The sequence below is a fragment of the Mus musculus genome, chromosome 1 (assembly GCF_000001635.26).
Source record: "Mus musculus strain C57BL/6J chromosome 1, GRCm38.p6 C57BL/6J".
Lineage (NCBI taxonomy): Eukaryota > Metazoa > Chordata > Mammalia > Rodentia > Muridae > Mus > Mus musculus.
The window spans coordinates 146,475,817-146,500,610 of NC_000067.6; the positions used below are offsets into that span (position 1 = coordinate 146,475,817).

At 36.7% G+C, this 24,794-nt stretch overlaps 1 protein-coding gene and 1 long non-coding RNA gene across 10 annotated transcripts in view; one reads left to right on the forward strand and one right to left on the reverse strand.

Annotated features, from left to right (window-relative positions):
- Gm29514 (predicted gene 29514) overlaps positions 1 to 19,346 on the reverse strand; it is a 68,270-nt gene extending 48,924 nt beyond the window's left edge. Inside the window, exons 1-2 of one of the 3 annotated variants that reach the window (NR_166159.1) lie at positions 19,084 to 19,346; positions 10,044 to 10,108 (exon numbers count right to left, since the gene is read on the reverse strand). This is a non-coding gene — a long non-coding RNA (predicted gene 29514). Of the gene's footprint in view, positions 1 to 10,043; positions 10,109 to 14,179; positions 14,262 to 19,083 lie in introns of all 3 variants that reach the window. The other 2 variants (NR_166158.1, NR_166160.1) reach the window with 2 other exon arrangements.
- Positions 19,347 to 19,812: 466 nt separating this feature from the next.
- The window catches only part of Brinp3 (bone morphogenetic protein/retinoic acid inducible neural specific 3), a 406,844-nt gene continuing 401,862 nt past the window's right edge, over positions 19,813 to 24,794 (forward strand). For 2 of the 7 annotated variants that reach the window (NM_001145807.1, NM_001357572.1), the window contains exon 1: positions 21,871 to 21,924. The gene's annotated coding sequence lies outside the window, so the exon portion shown is untranslated. Of the gene's footprint in view, positions 20,262 to 21,565; positions 21,925 to 22,946; positions 23,271 to 24,794 lie in introns of those variants that run through there. The other 5 variants (NM_001357571.1, XM_006529367.4, XM_006529368.4 and 2 more) reach the window with 5 other exon arrangements.

The following is a 24,794-nucleotide window of genomic DNA, read 5'->3' on the forward strand; positions in this document are numbered from 1 at the left end:
AGCTCTTTTTATGGATACTCTTCTAAACATTGTTTATTCTTAAAAGAGAGAGGAGGATGTGGAAAGACTGATGATATAAACATCCAACGTCTGTAACAACATCTTAGATATGATGTTAAATTACCATTCATTCTGAGATCTGTAAACATTCTGCTGAAATGTTGTCCTATACATCACATATGGTGAAATGTTAGCTAAGATATCATATTGGAGAAACGGTCTTTAAAAAGGCTTATTATGATCACAAGTGCTTAGACATATCCAATAAAACTAATGTTTTCTATGAAATAAAAAGGTGGAAAAGGAACCTGATGAGATGACAAAAAATATGATGGAGCGTTTCTGTCCATCCTATAAATGGCACAGAAAAAAGGGGTGGTGACAGCAACAACCCTAGAAGAAAAACCTTACCAGTCTCTGTTTAAGCTGGCTATTTAAGATTTTATATTTTTCCGACCTAAAATATTTGTTGTTTAAACCCCACATGCTATGGTAATTTGCTATGGTATCCCCATCACATTAACACACGATTGCATTATTTATATTACTCCAATTCTATTCTCTTGATTGTTTCAAGATGTTCAAATACATAGCAATATTCCAACTGAGGAGATCACTAATTGAGACAATAATTTACAGCTGAATTTTATGGTAGCATTTCAACTGAGGAGCCCTCTTTTCTAAATATCTCAGAACTGGCCAGTACACATGTATTTTTTTAAAAAAGTACTATGCTTGTAACGTGGATAAATAAATATCAGTTTTTGTTGACTATTAATGTCACAATGAATTCTTGTTCACTCTTGTCTATGAGCCAATTATTTACTGACCAGAAATTTTACTAATGATATTTAAGAAGAAGTTTTCTTTTATTTAAACATAATTTCATTATTAAAATACATAAAGACTGGGGATCCATCCCATATACAGTCACCAAACCCAGACACTATTGAGGATGCCAAGAAGTGCTTGCTGACAGGAGGCTGATATAGCTGTCTGCTGAGAGGCTCTGCAAGAGCCTGAAAAATACAGATGTGGGTGCTTGCAGCCACCCATTGGACTGAGCACAGGGACCCCATAGAGGAATTAGAAAAAGGACTGAAAGAGCTGAAGAGGCTTGAAACCCCAAGAAGAACAACAATATCAACCAACCAGAACCTCCAGAACTCCTAGAGACTAAACCAAAGATACATGACGGGACCCATGGCTCCAGATGCATATGTAACAGAGGACAGCCTAATCAGGTATCAATGGGAAGAAAAGCCATTGGTCCTGTGAAGGCTTGATATTCCAGTATAGGGGAATGCCAGGGTGGTGAGATGAGAGTGAGTTGGTGGGTGGTGGAGCACCCTCATAGAAGCAGGGGGAGGGAGGATGGGTTAGGGGATTTACAGAAGGGAAACTGGCAAAGGGGATAACATTTGACATATAAACAAATAAAATATCCAATAAAATATGCACAAAGACTTCTTAATATTCATAGCCAGTAGTTTATTCACCATGAACCCATTAAAATATCACATTCTTTTTAATGTGTATGTATCAAATTGTACACAGATATGTGTCTGACCATTGATGTATCACGCATTTTCCCTATAATCAGTCAAGAAAATACTAACTCATGTTCTATAATAAATGCTGTATTATATTTAATGAACAAATATCAAGTTTTCTCAGCTTCTTCAAACTATTTAAATGCAATTGATAAGTTTAGTATAAATTTTAGAAACTATTTTGCTAGTTGGTGCTGGTGAGAAGGTTTTTTGGTTAAGAGCACTGGATGCTCTTGCAGAGGATCCGAGTCAATTCCTAGCACCTACATTGTAGTTTCCTACTGTCTGTAACTCCAGTTCTAGGGATATTACTCACCCATATGTGTTGTACCTTGGAAAGAAAGAGAGTCACAATAAATTAAATAATTAATTAAAAATTGAGTAATATTACTTTGTTTACTACTGTTTAACTAAAAAATGTCATATTATGTCATTAAAATATCTATAAATATCTCTTTGATTTTATTTGAGGATCTTGTTTTCAGTATATTAATGTAATAAAAACCCAATGGAACATGGAAGAAATTTAATGTATATATTGTGTCATATTTATAATTAAAGTTGTAATGAAAGGCAAAATAAAAAACTAAAACATGAATTATAAATAATACATGGTAAATATATATTTTATGTTTGAGAAAATAATTTCTTACTTTGAAAACCAGAATCTCATTTCCTTTCCAATCAATACTAAATTTGCCCTCTTATTAGTAATTTAAGTGTTTAATTATCTGTATTATATGACAATGTACAATAGTGTGAATAAAAGCATGAATAGTTACAGAATTTCAATTATAACCTGTAGAAGTCAATTAGAGTAGATGAAAGTGACTAATTAGATTGGACACTCACATTTATTTTTGAGCTAAATATTTGGTGTGGAAATTGAAGGATAACTGCAAAGAATTTTGAGAAAATGAAAGAGAATATGGCTACAATTGAAACTTCTTTCAATATTTACAAGTTAGTGCTGCTGAGCAACATTCTACAGTTGTATAAGGAACTTACAATCATCAGTCAAGGAATATCTTCCAGGTTACTATCAATACTCTGATCGAAAGAGAGACACCATAACATTATTCTTTCAAAAATCTTTTTAATGATGGCATCAAGAGTGGATTTTATTTTATTTTATTTTATTGAACTATGGGGAGATGGAGGTGAACAGGTACTAGAAATGATTGGGGTGAAGTGCAAATTTTGAATATATCTCATTATAAAGGTTGTTACAATGCAAAGTAAGATTTCAGAATAGAGGGGTTCATGGATTCTGGAAGGTTACAAAAAAAGCAAGTGTGGAGGCAGGCATTTGGAGGTAAGTAGAAGCAAACAATTTCAAACAGGAAAAAAACAAAACAAAACAAAACAAAACAAAACAAAACAAAAAACCTTGAGTAGTTGATCTAATCACATATAAATTAAAGAAATAGACCATAGAAGAATTTTAGCTAAGGAGATGGAAAAGTGGTTCAGTAGTTAAGTGTACTGCCTGCCCTTACAGCAGACCTGAGTTGGCTTGGAAATACCCATATATATGGACACTCACAACCATCCATAACTCCACATCCAAGGTATCCCATGTCTCCATGTCTTTTCTGGCCTCCACAAGTACAAGGCATGCACAAGGTACATTCACAAATGAGAAGGAAAACACTTTACATATAGAATTTAAAAATAATTAAAAAATAATAATTCAGCTCAAACCCTGGTTACTTGAGGTTGGACTAGACTTTCCCTTAATCACAGGAGATCTATCGAATGATGTTATGTCTGAGTAGCAATGCTGTATTTAAAGAAATAGTGTTAAATTAAGTATCATTAGCTCTTCAGAGACCATGCAGATCAAGAGTTAGCCACTGGACAGATTAGGCATCCTCCAAGATCCACTACCTGTGTGTTGTATTCTTTCCCACTGTCTCCAACAAAACTTGACTACTAATCAATCCCTGACAGTTTTCTGTCCTTGTAGTTTGTGCTTTCCAAAACGGCATGTGTGTGCAATCAAATAGCATGTATCATTATCACTAAATGAAATTCATTTAAAATTTCTCCATATATTAATGAGCATGGTGGCCCACATATTTGCTCACTGCATTACATAATATTAGATTGAGATAGCATGCATCTGTATTCAGGTTTTTTTTTTTTTTGAAGGATACCTTCTGTGCTGCCAAATTGTAGCTATTGAGAAAAATGTCACAGATATTTTCTGTGCATGTATTTAAACTAGTACCAAAGGATGTCGTTGTTTAACACAATGGCAAAACTATAGTGAATTTCTTGAGAATTTGCCAAACTGTTGTCCAAAATGCCTGTCATTTTCCATACCAGCAAAAAAAAACAATGCATTTATTATGCCTCCTTTCATAATTTGCTTCTCGCTTATTTTAATTTAGTTTTTGTAACAGACATGCTCATGTTTCAATGACCTCTTATTTGCATTTCCCTAACACCATAAGGCTGAGTTATTTTCTTTTTCTTTCTCTCTTTCTTTGGACAAGGTTATATATATATTTATCTTTCACAATGTACAATGACAAATATAAAATCACAGGGAAAACTTGGTACAAGTGAACTGAAATTAGTGATATTCTGAAAGTCAAAACAAGCAATCAGAGAAAAGGTGAGGCAAACAGATGCCACTGGACCTGCCACAGAGCAGTTTCCTTCTATCCGTCTCCAGTCTGTAGTCGCTACTTTTGTTTCACACATTAGCTTCAAGCTCAGGGCTATTGATTTCTCTTCTCCCATAACAGCTTGCACAGCACCTTCTGATACTATGAGAGCTAATCCTCAGGGAGGTGGCTCCTTGGTCAGTTCTAGGTGGATTTCTCCAAGTTATATCACCATAGTATACACTGTCCTCATTACAGGGACTTTCTGTCAAGTACCGAGAGGCATCCAAGGACAATAGCAATAGCATTTATTTGTTGACAGTGTCTCTTGCATCTCTCTAAAAAGAACCTTAAATAGAGCTTCACCATGCATAGCCCTGGGGCTTTTGTTAGGGAGTCTATGGCACTTAGGGGTAGCATTTTCACATTAAGTGTCATGATATTACGTAAATTATTCATACTATATAAACACATATGCATGTATTTTAAATGAAATTAAAACAATATGTTTTCCTATTTTTTCAGTCATCTTTAGTGTTCTTCATCTGTTTTGCCTTTCCTTCCCTCTATATTGCCCTTCTGCCCTCCTCCCTAGATATAGCACCTTGCCCTTTTCCATTGCTCACTTCGTAGCACCAGTTATCTAACTGCCTCTCTAGTGAGCCCTCCATCCCATTTTATAATACTGTTGTCTGTTGTTACTCCAGATGATGCACTCCCATCTAAAGACTCAGAACTATGGGCTACAAACAAGAGAAAACTTGTGCTTTTTTTTTTCTTTCTATGTCCGTGTTCCTCATTTAAGCATATCTTCCAGTTTTAACCATGTACCTACAAATGTCATGGTTATATTTCTCTTGACAGTTGAGGGGAATATTATTATGTATTTGTGCTATATTTATATAGGCCATTCAATAATTGAAGAACATTTGGGTTGTTTCCATTTACTAGGTATTGTGAACACAGAGGCAATAAACATGACTGAATAAGTATGTAAGCAATTGGATGTTGTTTCCTTTGGGCATCTGACTAGGAGTGATGGGGGCATGAGGATCTCCTTTTAGCTTTTTGGAATTTGTCCACACTCACAATCATAGTAGCTGCAAACATTTTTCATCAATAGTGAGGGAGGACTCCTTTCTGGGCTAATCAATCAACAAACAAATAAACAAACAAACAGACCAAACCTCTTATTATTCATCCAAGTAGCTTCTTTCTGTAGCAGATAGAAGCTACTACAACCACACTGAACTACTTCTTGCTAGAAAGGTCATAGAACATAGAGGAGATCTTACTAGGACCACTATGTAAACCAGTGAATTTCCCAACTATATACTAAATATCTATTGTTATATCCACAGAATGTAGAGCTCAAACTCTGCATCAAAGAAATTTCATTTTATAACAAATGGAGGAGCTCAGCATAGAAAGTCAAAATGCATAAAATAAGTGACATTGGGGACCCAGTCCAGCCCCTGCTCCAAATATATTTCATATAAGTGTACATATTTATTTACATGGAAGGAGAAAGATCATGAATTAGAAAGGGAAGAAGTGAGTAAATAGGAGGGGTGGGAATAAGGTATGAGATGGAAAGAAACATTATTGAAGCTCAAAACATACATTGAACCCCACACAATAACAGTGGGAGTCTTCAACACCCCACTCTCACCAATGGACAGGTCATTGAAACAGAAACTACACAAAGACAAAGTGAAACTAACAGAAGTCATGCATGAAATGATCTAACAGATATCTACAAAACCTTTCACCCAAAACAAAAGAATATTCGTTCTTCTCAGCTCCACAAAGAATCTTCTCCAAAATTGACAATATAATTGGCCAGAAAGCAGGCTTCAAAGGATACAAGAAGATTGAAATAGCCCTTTGCATATTATCAGATGATCATGGTTTAAGGCTGGTCTTCAACAACAAACAAACAAACAAAACAAAAAGCTAACATACTAATGGAAATTGAGTAATGCTCTACTCAACAATCACTTGGTCAGGAAAGAAAGAAAGAAATTAAAAACTATAGGATTCTGTTGGGAGCTATTAAGACAACACTATTGTCATGATCTCTGAATTGGGCCTCTCCCCCGTGGGCCTCTCCCCCGCCCCCAGAAGAAAAGGGGGTCAAAAGCGGGCCACTGATGCACCACTCCTGCTTCCCTGTGTAGTCGCCAAAAGAAAAATTTCCGCTGCCCCATTCCTCCTGCTGAGAAGTACTTCCCCTTTTGCTTGTGCATTTAAACCTTGAGCCTTGCTAATACAGTGGAACCTTGATGCTACTCAGACTGCTTCTGTGTGTCCTTCATTGCACAATGTTCTCTTCTCTCTACCTCCCATTTGGTTCTTAGGAGAAGGTCCCCTCGAGACCCTCGAATAACTGGACCTGCTGGACGGGTCAGGATTCAAAGAAAATGAAGCCACAACAAACCCAAACTTATAGGGCACAAAAAGCAGTGCTAAGCAGAAACTTCATAGCAATAACTGATCGCATAAAGAAGTTGGAGAGATCTCATTCAAGTAACTTAACAGCACACCTGCAAGGTCTAGAACACAAAGAAGCAAACACATCAAAGAGAGTAGATGGCAGGAAATAGTCAAACTTAGTTTAGAAATAAATTAATTAGAAACAAAGAAAACAATACAAGGAACCAACAAAACCAAGTCCTGTTTCTTTGAGAAAATCAACAATGTAGAAAACCCCTAGGAAAACTAACTAAAAGGCACATAGACAATGTCCAAATTTACCAAATCAGAAACGAAAAGGAAAACATAACAACAGAAACTGAGGAAATTTTTAAAATTATCAGGTCATACTTCAAATGGCTGTACTTCACAAAACTGCTAAATCTAAACAAAATGGATTGTTTTCTAGACAGATACCAGAAAATTGTGAATAGCTCTACCTAAAGACCCAGGTGCGCTGCTCCTGGCCATATCCCCTAAAAATGATCTGTGAAGTCCTTCATGGCCATAGTAGGGATGGAATGTGATGGACCCAGCCCCTGGTACAGAGCCAGCAGTCTATGTTTATATTTAAATATAAACACACACACACACACATATATATATATATATATATATATTTACTTCATATTCTTACTTCATCAAATTAAACTTTCCCCCAAATCACCAAAGAAGTGTTTCCCAAAGAAGTGCTAGTGTACTTGACTTCTGGATAGAGGTGCTATAGGCCTTTTGGATCACCTTTTGAAAAAAAATAAATAAATAAATTCTAAACATCTTCTAATACCAGCTTTTTTTCTATTATTTTTTCTATCACAAGTGTACTTCATGCTCTTAAAAAAATTCCAAACATCTTCAAAGAGCAACATTTCAAAAAAATGTTATTCTTCCAAATTTCACAGCACATGTTGTCAATGCTAGATAATAACAAATACATCTGCTTTAGGAATCTGTCAACAATCCTCTAGCAAATCTATGAGCCACAAAGTAAATATCTCCTATTCCGGCATTTGCTTATTTTATGATTCATGAAATAAGTCACCAATTTCATAGAACAGGTTGGAAAAAAAGAAATGGGGTTCACTTTGATTTTTTTTCTGACCACCCAGTACAGTCACTTTACATCAAATAACAAATTTTCAAGTATTTGTTACATGACTTGTAATTGTACTTAAATCCCAAGAAGGATGTCTTGGAGAGTACTCTCTTGAAATGACTGCAGGACTTAGCATTCTTAGCTAAAGAAGGCCGCAACATCTCAATAACATTCATTCATTCATAATGATCATGTGACCCTATGACTATGAAGAATGTTAACATATTACATGGAGATGACTCCCAAGCATTTCCCAAACATGAATTTCAGGCAAATACAAATTATGTAATTTTGTGAACAGTTTTTAGATTGATTTACTATCTGAACATATTTACCTAGCCTCTAAATAAATTTTGTGGTATGTACCAAATTCTCCCATACTGTTTTGTTGTTACTATTATTAACTTCAAGTTTCATTATTATTACTATTACTATTGTTAACTTCAAATTATCCCAGATTTTACCCCTCGTCTTTTGATTAAATAAATTATTTTCTATAGGACTCCATAATGCTATAGATTGGAATCAATTAAATCTTCTTGTCCATAAGGTAAGGTAATTCACATATTTAAAGAGTCAGGTGAGGCACCTCCTTATAGAGGGAAACTCTTGGTATTTGGAAGTTTCAAACACTGAAGTCTACAAAATAAGATCTGCATTGTCTTTGTCATTCCATTGAGAGGTGTCCAATTCCTACCCAAGAGTAGTCTGTTAGATTTCAAATCCCCTGCCACATTTTTAGACTTACATACTGTTCTTTCTTCAGCTTTTTTGTTTCCTAACTCTCAAAGAACACGTTAAATTTCTGATATAAGTCTTTGCTAAGATCTCTGTTTTCCATCCTAACTCCATTGCAGACCCTGATGTTTCTGAGAAGAGAATATTGCAAATTTGCAGGCAGGAAAAAGAGAGAAAGAGAGAGAGAGAGAGAGAGAGAGAGAGAGAGAGAGAGAGAGAGAGAGAGAGGGAGAGATTGAAGCTACCAGCCTATCTATCATATTTGGTGAAGTTTTTGTTCAAAGCATTTGTCTAGTTTCAGTTGATTTTTTTATTACTGCTGAGTTTTATATAATTCATGTATATTTTAACACTAACCATTAGCATATATGTGTTTTGGAAGTGTGCTTCTTTCTATCCTTTCACTTCTTAACTATAAAGGGGCTTTTAATATTAATAATGTACAACTTACTATTTTTCAGGAATTATTTATTATATCAAAACTGTTTTCTAAATGCAAGATCATCTAGGTATTTTATTCATTGTTTTCTCGTATTTTTATAGATTATGCTTTTATGTTCAGTCATGGAACTGTTTTGAGAAAGATTTTGTGAAATATATAATGTCAGTATTTAGATTAAAATTTGTATATATGTTTGTTCATTGTTGGTATTATTAGCATGTGGATATCTAGTTGAATAATACAGGGGAATTTGTGAGAATAATTAGGGAAAATAGGTATACATTTGCTTGAAAAGTAAATATTTATAAATCTGGTAGTTTATAGAATGATCTGTTTTTCCTTGTTACGTACTGGCCCCTTCTATTAAACCTTCTGCCTTCTTATTCACTGTAAATTCTGTAAATTCCTTTCTTTATATTAAATATGCAATCTGTGCTTTAACCATTTAGAAAAATACTTTGGAATGATCAAGTCAATGTAGCATGTTGCTTCCTCTCTATTGCCTTTATCTTCCCAGACATGAAGAACAGCTCCTGTTGTTAAGAATTCTTTGCAGCTAGGTGTGGTCTGTTGGGAAACCCTGCAACTTAGAGTTGAAATCTACAGTGACTAGACAGCTCCTCTGTGCTTGACACAAAGTAGAGGACTCCCTTTTTCCAAAAGAGCTTCCCCTTCTCTACTTGTCTGAAGAGCTGGATTATACTCCCTACCTCACCCAACCCACAACTCCACACACAAACCCTCTACCTGAGGAAGGTCATGCTTGGCAAGCATGCAAGTTCAACTTCCTCTCTCCCTATAAGGACCTCCCAACCAGGACCTGGGATTCCTGAAATGCCTATCCACACAAATGAGGCATTCACTGAATATTAAGCTCCAGCCATTGTTCATTGCATTCACTCTGAAATCCCCTTCCCACTCCCCAAGATTCATTATATCCCTTGGTCACCCTGAATGAATAAAGTGCAGTGTACCACCTACTTCACTGAACATTGTTTTTAAAAGCTGTTTCATTGAGTATCATCTAAAAAGAGAACTATAACATTAAAATCCTCAGGACATGCCACCCCCACTCCCTCCCCTGGCCACACACACTCACACACTCATACACAGAAGCCTCTAACCTGAATGCCACTGATTCCTAACTTTGGTTCATCCTTCTAGTGTGGGGGCAGCATACATGAACACCCTGAGGGAAGAAAAAGAGGACTTTGAACCACAGCTGGATCACAGCATGCATACTACAGTGGTCCTGTGAATAATTTGACTAGTGGACTTTGAGTTTCCATCAAATTTCCTAAGAGATTTACCTACATTTGCCAAATCAAGCACAAAATGTTTAAAGATTTAGAGCAGTGCTTAGCCATGAGAGGATATCTTTCTCAATCACTGAAGCCATGTGAATTAGAACACTATGGCCATTGTAGTAACTTATCTGAACTCTATGAAAACAAACAAAGAAATAAAACTTTAATTTATCTTGATTTCTTGTTTATAGCGTTCACCATACATGGAAAAAAGCTTATATTCTACTCCAACTATTTCTTGTTAAGGTCTAAGAAATTTCAAGCTATGGCTTTAAATGGTAGGCAAAGAAATTCAAATACTTATAGAAACAGTAATATTTGATTCAAGGGTTATTATTTTCTCTAATTGTTGATGGAATGGTTTTGTTAGTATTTATAGTCTATTTAGTGACTTTCCCTTTAATTTTCTCCTTTAGCTTTTTTCCCTCCTAAGAAGCCCTTGACCTACAAATGATATAAACATGTGTTTGGTTTATTTCTTCTTTCTTAAAAATGGATTATTAAAGAAATAGATGAAATACAGAGTGGAGGAAAAATTGTTCATATTTATCAATTTACTTATCTTATTCTGCAACTAGAGCTAAAGTACTATAAATTATTTTTATGTCCTTGTAAGACTAAAATTCCCATTTTCTCTACAGGATGTTATTCATAGGAAATATTGAATTAATTATCAATAAATATTTGTCAAATAGCCTTTTAGACATTCTTTTTCCCATAAATATGGAATGAAAAATATTTTTCTCCATAAATTTATAGTTTTTCCACAGAACCAAAACTATATATTAATTTTAAAGGACTAATTTCCATTATCCTACAAGGTATCTATTTCACGAGGAAAGAAAGCAGAAGCATTAAGGAGACTTAGAGCTACCAAGAGAATTAGCAATCTGGCAGTTCAGCTTCTCCTTGTTTTCCTTAAAGAGGTGAAAGGCCTACAGAGTTCATAAGACACTATAATTAATGATGCATCCTAATTAGGTAAATGTTCAGTTAGCTTTTTTGATTGTATAATGTAAAAGTGTCTGGTAAACTCCATTCTTGAATGAACTGAAGACAGTTCTGTCTTTCTCTTTGTCCCTTCTCTTGTTCTCTGTCTGTCTCACATCTTACTATATTTATCTGCTATGTGGATAGTACTTTGAACATGAATAAAGATGTATGAAAACTACTATATTTGAAATAAAGTAATGCAATCATATATATTCTTAACTATTTAATCAATTTGTAGAAATCAGTGGGTTTTGTTTTGTTTTGTTTTGTTTTGGAGGGGGGACTAATTTGTTTGTTTTTGTCTTCAAAAATCTAAATGGGCACATTGCTTCTAGAAGCTCTAAAGATTTGGTTCATTTCATTTCTGGATTCCATAATGTTCTCAGTCAGAACGACCTGGCTTGCCTAACTCCATTTAACTCTAGCCGTTATACTTTCTTTTTTCTTTTCTTTTCTTTTCTTTTCTTTTCTTTTCTTTTCTTTTCTTTTCTTTTCTTTTCTTTTCTTTTCTTTTCTTTTCTTTTCTTCTCTTCTCTTCTCTTCTCTTCTCTTCTCTTCTCTTCTCTTCTCTTCTCTTTTCTTCTCTTCTTTTCAACTCAGGATCTCTGGAAGAGCAGTCAATGCTTTTTTTTATATGTAAGTACACTGTAGCTGTCTTCAGATGCACCAGAAGAGGGTGTCAGATCTAATAGTGGATGGTTGTGAGCCACCAAGCGGTTGCTGGGATTTGAACTCAGGACCTTTGAAAGAGCTCTTAACCACTGAGGCGTCTCTCCAGTCCCCGTTATACTTTCTTAATATCCTTTCTGATTCATACCCAGTCCCCCCCCCCGCCCTTTGAGGGTCCCAATTAGAAACAAGAGGACCCATACATTACAAGATGTATACTATAAACTTTGGAAGGTTATTTTTGTCATGAAATACAACATTCACATTTTTATTGAGATTTAGGTTCTGCATATTTTTAAGTAAATATGTATAAAAGACCTTAAGATGTTTTGGTTCACTATTTTTGTAATATTCTTATATTTGATTTTTTGTTACCTTGTATATCATACAATTATATTTATAATAGATAGCACGATATATACCTATTTATATTATTCCCTGGGTGATGAATATATTTTAGTCATAACACTATTGAGTAGTTATTAGGTGTTAAGTAACTAATATAATGATTTGAAAAAAAATTTGTTAATCTTATAAATCCCAAATTGCAAAAATTTTTGCATAAACTAGCCTTAAAATTTTGGATCATTATATTATAGTATGTTATTTTTCTATGAAAATATTTTATTTCTGAGAAGCAAGTGAATAATTTATTGTTACATAACATACTAATATTATTAGCAAAATCACTTAAAATTAATCATTTTAAATTCTGCTTTCTAACACTGGAAGAAATGCAAGATGGTGTATAAAAGTCAGTCAGTCAGGCTGGAGAACTGGTGTACTGCTTAAGAGTGCATAATGCTTTTATAGACATCCTGAGGTCTATTACCAGTACCAGTGTCAGACTAGACACAAAACCATGAATTTTTAGTTCCAGGGTAATCCAGAGCATCTGGAATCGCACACACACAACACATGATCCCCCCCACACACACACACACACACACACACACACACACACACACAAACACACAGGTACACACACACGTACACAAATACAAAAAATTATTAAAATAATAATTAACAAAAAAGTCAATGACATCTCAGTAATTTTTTTATTTTAGAGATTATAATATAATGATAACATCTCCCTCAAAAAACCCTCAATATAGTATTTTCTTGCTCTTATTTTCAAATTAATAGCCTCTCTTTTCAAAAATTGTTATTTTACAAATAATTTTGTTTGCACATATATATTAATTTATTAGGTATTTTGTTCATTTACATTTCCAATGCTATCCCAAAAGTCTCCCATACCCTCCCCCCACTCCCCTACCCACCCACTCCTACTTCTTGGCCCTGGCGTTCCCCTGTACTGAGGCCTATAAAGTTTGCAAGACCAATGTGCCTCTCTTCCCAATGATGGCTAACTAGGCTTTCTTCTGATACATATGCAGCTAGAGACAAGAGCTCTGGGGTACTGGTTAGTTCATATTGTTGTTCCAACTATAGGGTTGCAGACCCCTTCAGCTCCTTGGGTACTTTCTCTAGCTCCTCCATTGGGGCCCTGTGATCCATCCAATAGCTGACTGTGAGGACACTTTGCCCCTTCTTAGAACTGGGAACAAAACACCCATGGAAGGAGTTACAGAGACAAAGTTTGGAGCTGAGACAAAAGGATGGACCATCTAGAGACTGCTATACCCGGGGATCCATCCCGTAATCAGCCTCCAAACGCTGACACCATTGCATACACTAGCAAGATTTTGCTGAAAGGACCCTGATATAGCTGTCTCTTGTGAGACTATGCCGGGGCCTAGCAAACACAGACGTGGATGCTCACATATATATATTTTTTAAATACAACTCTCTGTCTGTGTAATGTTATCTGTAAGTATGTTCTCGGGGATGACCTCCAGCCTTTGATAACCAGTTGATATGCTCTTCCCTGGGGGAGTCTGTTGCTCATGCTCTCAGCAATCCTTTATTGACCATTGTTCTTGTAACTCGTTGAGACCTAGAGGGCTTTCACTGTCACATTAGTGAATCTAGTGGTCTTGTAAGAGACTGGTCTTACTGTGTCATAGAAATAAAATTTCTAGTGTGATGGTCCTTGGAAGGCCAGTCATTGTAGATTGTGGCCAAGGAATTAAGAAAGAGTGTTGTCTTTTATCCTTCTGTTTTTCTACTTTGCTTTCTAACTGTGTGTGTGTGTGTGTGTGTGTGTGTGTGTGTGTGTGTGTGTTTGTGTGTACCAATGGAAAAGGGTATAGAAGTATGCAGTAAGACTTCTACTGCAAACCAGAAAGTACACTCCTTCAAAGGACCACTTTTACATATAACTTTACCTGGGACTTTTAGTCCCTATGATGGGAAAAGTAAAATTCTGTTGTCCAAGACATCCAACATATGATGTTTTATCACAGCACCCTGAGAAGACAGATTAAGACAAAATTTAGTAACAGATTTTCCATTTTCTTACACTTCACTTCTCGATTTTAAATATGCATATACTTTGCACAATGACAAAAAGATCAAGTTACTAACATGCCTAATAACACAGTAATAATCCAGAGTTGCTTATGAGGAGTGATTTCTAAATTGAATCACTGGGGCAATATATAACAAATATTATAAAGATATTTTGAAATATAATGCTTTATTCACTATTTGTACATAAATAGGTAAATTAAATACAAGCTTTATTTAAAATGGTAGAGTTTAATGTACTACTTAGTTGCAACTTTTAAGTTTATTGAGTTTTTACTCTACATTGAGTACTGTGATAGATATTAAGAATATGGAGTAAGAACAATAGAAACAACATGAGGGAAACCCAGTTGGGATTTATTTTTTCCAAGTGTGGAAACAATAGTTGACGGAAATGTTATTGGAAATGTAGTCAGCTCTATACCAACTATACTAGTGTAAAAACTTGGTATGAGCACACAAACATGTATAGCAGGGCAAACTTTATTCAACAATTGTTGCTAACAATGGTTCCATATGTCATAATGATTATTTCAGCTTGAACATTTTAAGTTGGTAAGGGAATAGCATGGGCATTTAAAAATGTTTAGATTTCATTTTTGTTATTTTTGTTGTTATTATTTTTTTCCTATATATTTCATAAGGAACATTTGGCAAATGGATATTGATACTCATATTCACTTTAGGTTTGCTGAATGAATAAATATATAAATAATTGCATGAAATATTCAAATGTTGTCATACATAAAAGATTGAAGTAAACTTTTATGGATTTCTGCTTTTTATAAAATTCCAATTTGAATGACTAAGCTTTTGTTATATTGTTATAAATTGGAAAGTTTTTTATTAATGTAATAAAATATAGTAATGTTCTGCATGTTTTGATTATGAGAAAATTTCTAGGTCACATGTGTTCTATATGTGGATTATTAGGTTGTTTTTCTCTTTGCAAGAGTCCCATTTTCCATGTAGATTAGAAATTTAAGAGGTAAATTGAATGTAACTTAGTGGAGTATTATATTGCACGCAGCATGACTTTCCACAGTTTATACTGTGAGAGTGTGATTGCCTAAAGAACATAGAACACACAGAATGTTGAAGGAACTCCATGAGAAACCAGAATTATGATGTCAAATATTTACTCCTCATTTGGGGGAGGGCAGAGGAGTATCTATAGCGTCAGTTGGAACAGAAATATAGACAGTAACTTCCTACATGTTCTGACATCGCTAGCTGCACATTATTGGTCTTTGTAGTGTTTTTCTTTCCTTCCACTGATTCTCTATCATAATCTCAAATGATAACTCCTGTAAGAACTACTGAAGGATTCAGTTGCTATAGAATTCACAGTAGCTGAAAAGCCCAGAAGATGCATCTCGGGTCCCCTAGATTACTCCGTGGCATATGCTGATAATAACCAAGTCACCTTTAGTTCTTAACTTCTTCATTAGTGTGAGAGAACAGAATAAATTATCTTTATAAACGGGCTAGTACCAATTTTTTTTTACTTGAGATTCAATACACTTAATCAGTTTATTTAACAGCATCTTGATCTTATAAATTAAATGTGAAAATTACTATAAACAGAGGTACTAAAGCAACTTCGAATACTTTCGATGTGAAAGCTCTGAAGACAAAGTAAACAGCAAGGAGACTAAAGTAAGTAAACTTCAATATTGTAGTGAGGACAAATATGCATGCATAAATTTGTGTCAAATTTCATCTGTAAGTAATAATATATATTCATATTTACATATCCAGTTCATATACATATATAAAATTTTCCTTAATGGGTTCTTAATTTTATATTTTCTTATAACTTAGATTTAATATTAAAAATAACATGACATATAGATACTTTCTGTGTAAGCAACCTGCAGCATGATTTCTGTATTTATTTTGAGGACAATGTTGAGACAGCACAGCAGGGTTAATTCTTATCACCAAGCCCCAAAAGTGAGGGGTCAATCTTGGAACCCTACATGGTGGAAAAGGTGATTCCCCATGTGAGCTTCTGCACACACACACACACACACACACACACACACACACACACAACCAAATAATATAAAAAGAATATGAATGTGTTTCTGTTTTTTCAGAGGGGGCTCTGAATGACCAATCCACAGATCCAGCTATATGAAGAACCTTCTCTAATTCTACAATCCATCTCTAGCATTAAATCATTTGAATGCTGCTGTGGCAGATTTTTTTAGTGAGGTAATATGTGAAATATATTTATTTGTAGCTATGAAGGAAGATACGACAAGAAGGCAAAGAACACCCATCACTTGCTTGAAATCCACTAAATGAGCACCTTCAGATGAGCACCCTGGAATGAAAGAAGCTACCCTCTCAGCTTAGAACCAAAACATCTTACATTCACAAGGCATTGTAAAAAAGACATTTGCTCTGAAAACAAGACAGGGGACACAATGTCTATGACATTACATGAAGGTATATTTGAGTAATCATATAGTTTAACAGCTTACTCTAACATATAAATTAATTAATAATATTTTTAAAAATACAAAACTTTTCTTACGTTTCTAAGACTCATCGAATGAATTTTTCTTTTCATGGCCTTTTAAAAAGTTAAGAACATTACACACACACACACACACACACACACACACACACACACACACACACACAAATATACACCACATAAACACAATGCTTGTTGAGTCAAGGTCTTAATACTCAGTCTAAGCTTGCCTCAGTTCACCACAGCTACAAATACAGAGTACAAGAGTACATCACTGTGGATGCCTATAAAATAAAACTGTGTTTCAATTGTCTGACAAAAGTCAGACTGGGTCCTAAATAAATAGCACATTCCTCTTAACTGTCAGTTAGGTAAGTGTCCTTGGACAGCGTTCTGTGGTTCTCAGAGAAAGAAAGTATGGACTGTATTTGACACAGTTGTTAAGCTGTATTGGTAGTGAGCATATCTCAAGATATTGATATCAGCATTTTATGTATCCTCAGGTCCTCTTGGCAAAATTTGTCAGCCTATGTAATAAACACAGAGATACACAGAAATACTCCATCCTGTTATACAATGAGACACCAAAGAAATTTTCTACTTTGTCAGAGCATTCAGGACAGTGTGCATCCTGAAAAGAAAAAGGAAAGCTACATCACAAAATGTTTGTGTTTTGCAGTCTTTGACAGTAATAAACACTACAGATACTTGAGCACACATATTTCAATTTGTTTCAGATGCATGGCACTTGGCTCTCTTCCTTTCTTTATGTTATAGTACAGACTTCTATAATGATGGTTATCATAAATTTGTTTTTAATCAATAGAATTTCAATATATATTTATGTTGAGAATGAAGTCCTCATGTTTGCAAAAGACATGCATGTTTACACTAATTAGCGTATCTTTTATTATTGAAATTTGGAGATAAGGTACCACACTAGGATTAACAACAGAGAAAAATTAATATACATGTTTTGACAGTGAAACATATTTGGTAATTCAAAATTGCAATGCTTTCTATTTGGCATCATCGTGTAATACTTTGGATCCAAAATCGTCAGCTTGCACTTATAATCCAAGTTCATGCCAGTTTCAAGACTTGTTATTCTCCACATTTAGCAGAATATAATCGCAGTACTATCAAAGAGCTGTTCAGCTCCTTCACAAGTTTGTACATGCCCTCCCTTCAAGATAACCATTCACAAGTGGGTGTGCTATAGACTTTGGGCAAGCCAGAAATCTTTATCACGACCAGCAAATATTCAATTGGGACAGTGGATCAGATATACGAATTGGAACTAAGATACATACTTAATAAAATATTTCTAATGTTATCTTTCCTGTAAGATGGGGTAAAACAACCAATAGCATTATTACTATAGCTGAAACAGTATTAATTTTAAAACAGAGCTAGCTAAAGTGTGCTTATAGTATATTTAACATGAGCTGCTACACCAAAATTCACATCATTTCCAGAAAAGAAAGAGTTAAAGGTGAGAGGAATCCTTAAGAAACCAAAGATACTTTACCTGTGAGTATTTTTATACAAGATAGGAAGGACCTTAAAATGTTGATATTGTTTCCAAAGCGCCCCCCCCCGCCCCCAATTTCACATTTGCAGGCTTCTACTCTCCTAAGAAAGAGGAAAAGAAAATTTCCAGTGACCCAGCTCCTCCGTGATTTACATACAGAAAGGATATAAATGAATGGAGTGGGGGATGGGTCGCTGAGAAGCAATGTGTTGCCTTTTCAACCGCAGAAAATAAGATTACTTATGAAGAACATTTTTATCCTCCGTAAATGATTAACCCTTCCACCATTCAGGAACTCAGTTTCTACAACAAATAAATCGATTACCAAGCTACCTTCTCTTTCGATTTCTAAAACAGACAGATATATAATTTGTAAGCTTCAGCAAGACTGAGCTGGAATCCAGGGCTAACTAAGGACTTTCCTACCTGACTGTACTCTCTACACACCTTCTGGGTCATTCAGAGAATCTCTAAAGATAAGGACCCAGAATCTTCCACCCCAAAAATACTTTTAGAAGGGAGGTGATGGTCAATCCGTGGTATAAATAAATAAATAAATCGGTTACAGTGTTATAAGCTCAAACAGGCAAGTTCCCCAGTGACAGTAGATTTCCGAGAGGAAAGGAGAAGAGAAGATAGGGATGGAAGCAGAGAAAGAAAGGTTTAGGGAGAGAACTGCGAAGGGATGGCAGGGGGTGGTCACAAAAAGAGAAAGGGAGAAGAGATCAGGCTAATCTTACCCAATCGATCCAGCGATCAGGTGATCGTTTATGCGGTATCAGGACACGAAAATGGCTCGACAATGCAATCCACAACAAAGCTATTTCTTTCTCTAGTTTAGCTTGGTAACTGCTGGAATCAAATGCAAGGCAGACATGGCACAGACGGCCACTCGTGCACCCCTCCTACCCCACCCCCAGTGGACCAGGGACAGTTCTCGGACTGCCCTAACATCTAGCTTCTTGTAGCATGGTCTTTAGCGCAGGGGCTCAGTACTGAAAGCAATTGCCTTAAACACAGGCTGCATGATTTAACGAGGAAGTGGGACCTAGGAAGGCTGCTGCCGCCTAGGTAACCCATCATCAGCCTCTTGGTCATCTTGCTAACCCTCCAAAGCATAGCGCCCTCGAAAACTCTGAGTGACTACGACCTTCAACCATTCACCTCCCAGCCCCTGTCTATGCAAAAAAAATCGCTGAGGATTAGATCAATGCAATGGGACCGGTCCTGCTGGTTTATTTGGGCTGTGTGTTAAGTCGATTTTCTTACTATGCCTGGATCAGTTTCTGCAAGGGAAAGGATTCCAAGGAAGTGCTAGTGAAATGCACTGATGGAATACTATTAATCCTAATGATAACATTCCCAGTGCAGGTAAACTCTGAAAAGAACTGTGAGTGGGAAGATCCTGCAGGATTTCCGAAGCGCTGCTCTCCTGAATTCTCATTGGATCATCCCCAGCAGCCTAAATCAGTGCTGCTGCTCTCTGAAGATGACTACAGCCTAGCTCACTAGTTGTCTACTCCTGTTTACAACACATCCTTTCACTTCTCTTTGGAGATCTGTTTGTCTTATTCATCCTGTTCTCTTGGGTTACCCAGCTTCCTCACTTTGTGGGTACTTCCAGTTTGGTACATTTGTTTGCCTGAGGATTATCATAAGAAAGGTTCCCACTGTTAACCATTCTCAGAAAAGAAAAAAAAAAGAAAGAAAGAAAGCACTTCTTTAACATTTTTGGGTTCTTGGCCCCTGGAATAAGTGACTTTCACCTGATTAGATGCCACCAGGAACTACTGAGTGTTTCCAACTCCTACTTTCCTGCAGCTCACCACTCTACACTGCTTTGGAAGATCATGGGATGTCTCCTTGAATCGTGGATATGTTTCTCTCACACTCATCTTGCTTCATTAACTTTCCTCTGGTAAGTATTTCTTTATATGTGATGAGTACTTTACTACTTGTGTTAATTTTTACTTTTAAAAAATAAGCACTACTTTTTCTCCACTCTCTCTCTCTCTGTCTCTGTCTTTTTCTGCGTTCTTTGTTCAGTTAATTTCAGATTGCAAATACTTATTTGTGTGACCATTAGTACATGATCGAACTAGTAGGATGTAGCCCATGAAATAACTTACCCCAATACCTCCTTTAAAAAGAAATTCCTCAATCCTTATACGTTTCTATCAGGTAATGTGGACATCACCTCCCAGGAATGTACCCCTCTTGGAACACAGCATTGTGCCATTTGAGGGGGTATTTTTTTTCTATTAGTCTATGATAATGCCTGTAGGATAGGTATTTCTGAAGGAGGGCTGGCTATGTATGGGTTTGAGAAAGTTCACTAGTCTCTCTGATCTTTAGAAGGTGGTCCAGGTCAGCAAGTGTTCATCTCATCCTAAACAACTGAATGGTTGAGAGAGGACTTTGGTTAAGTGTGTCTAGTGATTTAGTAGGATCCTACATACTGACATGTCACTACATGGCCAGGAAGAGTCCCGAGTTTTGAGAGCATCATTCTTTACACAATATCCAATATGTTCCTGGGCACATTGTTCTGGTCATCATGGTTACTGTCTAGGCAGCATTTTGCAATGCATTTAGATTTTGTAAATTGTGCTGGGGACAGTTAATTGGTCAGGGAGGTCTCCATTCAGATGAAGAGAGCTCTCAGAAGCCACTGATTATCTGGGTTCTAACACATTGAAATTCAGGGAGGGACTTTACATGAAAAATGTAATTGCCTCCGTCTTCACACTTGCCCACCCCTGCCCTCAGTTTTTTAATAAGTATGTTAATATGGTCCCTGTTTTGTGCTTTTATGAACATTTCTATGGTCTTTAACTGATGATCCTTCTCATTCCTCCGAGTTGCTTTGAGGAGCATTTAAATGTTGGTTTTCACTTCACATTTGGCCAAGAGTTTGGTAATTATCAATCACAAACATGCACATGGTCATAATCTGTAAAGCACAAATTTTTGCACAATCCCCCTTTATTGGGGTGGATGGAGGTGAGGATCTATTGTTTAAGCCTCTCCTTCCTAAGTTATTTTGACTCTTTTTTATCCTTTGGGGGGGGGTGTTCTTTTTAATTTCTGGGAAAGAACTGTTCCAGTCATTGATGGCTGATGCGACAATCTAGGCAATGATTCCTTTCTTTTTAATTCAAAAGGCTTTAAAGCTTCCAGACATAAAAGTACTCCAGCTGCAGCATCGCACCATCTCCCTCCCCCTCCTCAGATTCCAGGGCTTTCCCCTTTGCTTCCCACCGAGTGCGAGAGGATTTGGGGCTCACACAGTGATCCGCACCTCTTGGCGTCCCTCACCCAGCGCTAGTCTACCTGCTGTCTGTGCCAGTTCAGTTTGGTCCGTCCTGCCTTACAAGCCAGGGCCATTAGCGTCCGTGACTTCATTTGAAGAAAAGAGGCTTTGGTGTAATTCGCCAATTCAAATACCCTCTCTAGAGGACTACTGCTGTTGCGCAAGGGTGGAGGGAGAGAGAGAGAGAAGGGAGAAAACTTTCAGTGCAGTCAGACGGTTTTCTGCTTAATCAGTGTGACACAGTGAGGCACAGACGTTCGCTGTCTAGGTAAGTGCGTTTTGCTGTGTTAGAACCAGGAGCTCTGCCTTCTGTGAGGGAAATTGACAGGAGAGACAGGCTCTTGCAGCCAAGAATGCTTTAACCAGAGGGCTAGCAACAGGCGAGTGTGTCTTGGAGATTCCGCGGCAGCCCTAGGCTATATCTAAGCCTCCTGGGTTCTGGGGACGTGGAGGGCAAAGCGCCTAGTAGCCTGGCTGGTCCAGGGCTCAGTGCTGGTGCGGGAGTGCGAGGGTGGGGATGGAGTCCCGACCCGCTGGCGCAGGCTCCGCTCGCTCTCAGCCCTGCGGCTCACGGTGGACATTTGCAGCCCAGGAGAGTGAGGTTCACAAGGGGTTTTCAACCTCCCACAACGTCGACTGTCTAGTTTTCCTGGGCTCCCAAACCTCTTCTGTGTGGAAGAAAGACTTGCTTTTTCTGTAATCTCTTAACACCGTTCTGTGTTGCAATTTCTTTATTATTTTCGTGAGCTGAGTCTAAGCACAGCGCGCGATGCTTCCCCAGGATGCTGCTTTTTAAAAACCCCGATCTTTGCTGTTATCTGTCTGTTTAGTAGGGCTTAGGATAGCTGAAGTACTTTTTTTTTTTTTTTTTTTTTTTTAAGATCAGTGTTTAAGTATTGCTAATCATCACTCATGCCTTTCCTCCTTCCACTAACTCACAGAATCCGGAGGGCGGTCGGGTGAAGTGAGTTGGGTTTCAACTTGGAGTCAGGGCTTGGAATGCTATGTTATCCGCAGTCTGAGGCTCAGCAGATACAACCTTACCTTAAAGCCACTATAAAGTTCTCTTTTTATTTTGCTCACCCCCTTTTCCTGGAGGTGGGGTTGAGAGAAAGAGGACTGATTTCTGGGCTCTCAGCTCCAGTGGTGACCACCAGGGAGGGGGTGGCGCTTCTGGGCTGCGGGTTTCTGCAGCGTCTGTAGCCAAACAGGGGAAGAGAGTTGAAGTCTTTGATGGCTGTTCTCCCAGTCCCTAAGAGTTGAAGCTGAAAGCCTTGTACTTTCCTTTAGGTCCAGAACGTGATCAGTTCTCCAGCAGAGCAGGGACCTCCTTGTAAAGGGAGCCTTGGTGTGGAGATTCAGGGTAGGTTCTACTTGAAAGGGTAAAATGCACTTTCTCTTCTGTGTGAGCTGTCAAACAGCTGTTGGAAAAGAGGAGGAGGTGACCTGGGTTACAGATTAACCCTAGCATTCCTTGCAAAGGATTGCCAGACAAATATGTGTAAGCAGGAAGAAAACCCTAAGCTGTAAAGCTGTCAGAGCAGCGTGGAGACAGATGATTCAGAATCTAGGGACTTTTTCTTTTGATTTGTTTGTCATCATGCAGTTAACCAGGTAAGGACTGAAGGTCTGTGTGATATCAGCAACCTTATAGCCTGTGTTTGACCTATCTTGTGATGATACTTCTATTCCGACCTACTGAAGACATGCATTTTTTAGATGGTTCTAAGATGCATAACTTCTTAATATTTGCATTCATGAGTATGTTTAATATCATTTAGTGATTCAATGTGCATTCATTTAAATGTTTAATGTGGTTTTATTTAAATGTTGAACAGTGGTAGAAAAATCATCAAATGGACCTCGAGGAGAGGCAATGATTGGGAAGGTATAGAGTTAGAGGAAGGGGTGGGTGGTCCTAATGCAATATGGAAGTGGCACTTGCAGAAATGTCTTATACCATGTCTTTTGCTGAGGTCACAAACCTTCCTATACAGAGGGCAACTGAAGAACTATCGAGGGTCTCTTGAACTAAAAAAAGTAATTTTGACTACTTGAGAAAATGTTTTTGGGGACACCCTTATACTATCTTTTCAATCTTGAAAGCAAAAATGCTCGGGTTTGATATTAAATGGATTTATAAAATTGGAGGAGGAGATTACCCAAAGGCAGGCTTTTACATGATCCCCAGGTACAGATACATCTACGTCTAAGAAAAACAACTGAAAAATTGAAAAAAAAAAAGGGAGGGAGAGGAGAGGGAGGGAGAAAATTATGGAAACACACCTAAAATAAACTTTTTATTTTTCGTCAAAGTTTGGTAGATATATAGATTGAGCAGCCAATAGATTTCTTCCATTATCAGATTGAATGTAAGTAGAATAATACATCTGCAGGGTCTAATGTATTTTATTATTATTATTACTGTCTTCATTTTGTTAAATTCTGGTTAGAGTTGAAGGAGCTGAGAATTTGCAGATAGTGAAGCAGAAAACCCATCAAATTAATAAGACACCATCATAAAGCCATGTCAGTTGCTAATAGCATTTTGTCTAGGAAATTATCTTTACAATATCTGTGAAATAATTTTAGTGCTTACATTTATTGACTTAGACCTCTGAGTCAATATTTTTTTCTGCTTGTAAGGTTCCCGGATAAAATATTGAATAAATAAGAATAATTGCTACTTTTGGTTGGAAAGCTGCAAAGTTGTAGTACTTTTCTTAGTTAGAAGCAAATGGCAGTTTTACCCCACAAGAGAAAGTCATTAACAAATTTCAATTTGCCAGTTCTTTTACATTTTAGTCTCTGGAGGTTGTTGTAAAAAGCATGCTCATTATATCTCTATGTGGATGTGTGCATCTGTATTCAATTTTGGATTGATGGAGAATATATTTATGTGAAATGCCCTTTAAGTCATAGTCTTTCAGTGAAATATACAGGAGATCATTTAAGGATCAATTTCATTTACTTTTAACTGAATCAGGTATTATTTCATCCTCTCTTAGGCTATTTTGCTTTAAGAAAACCAACATTATTGTATAAATGTATGATTCTTAAATTATAGTACCTGTTGCTTGTTTTCAACAAAATTATTGGTGCACTACAGCTAAATAATCAAATCTGAGTTGAAAGAAG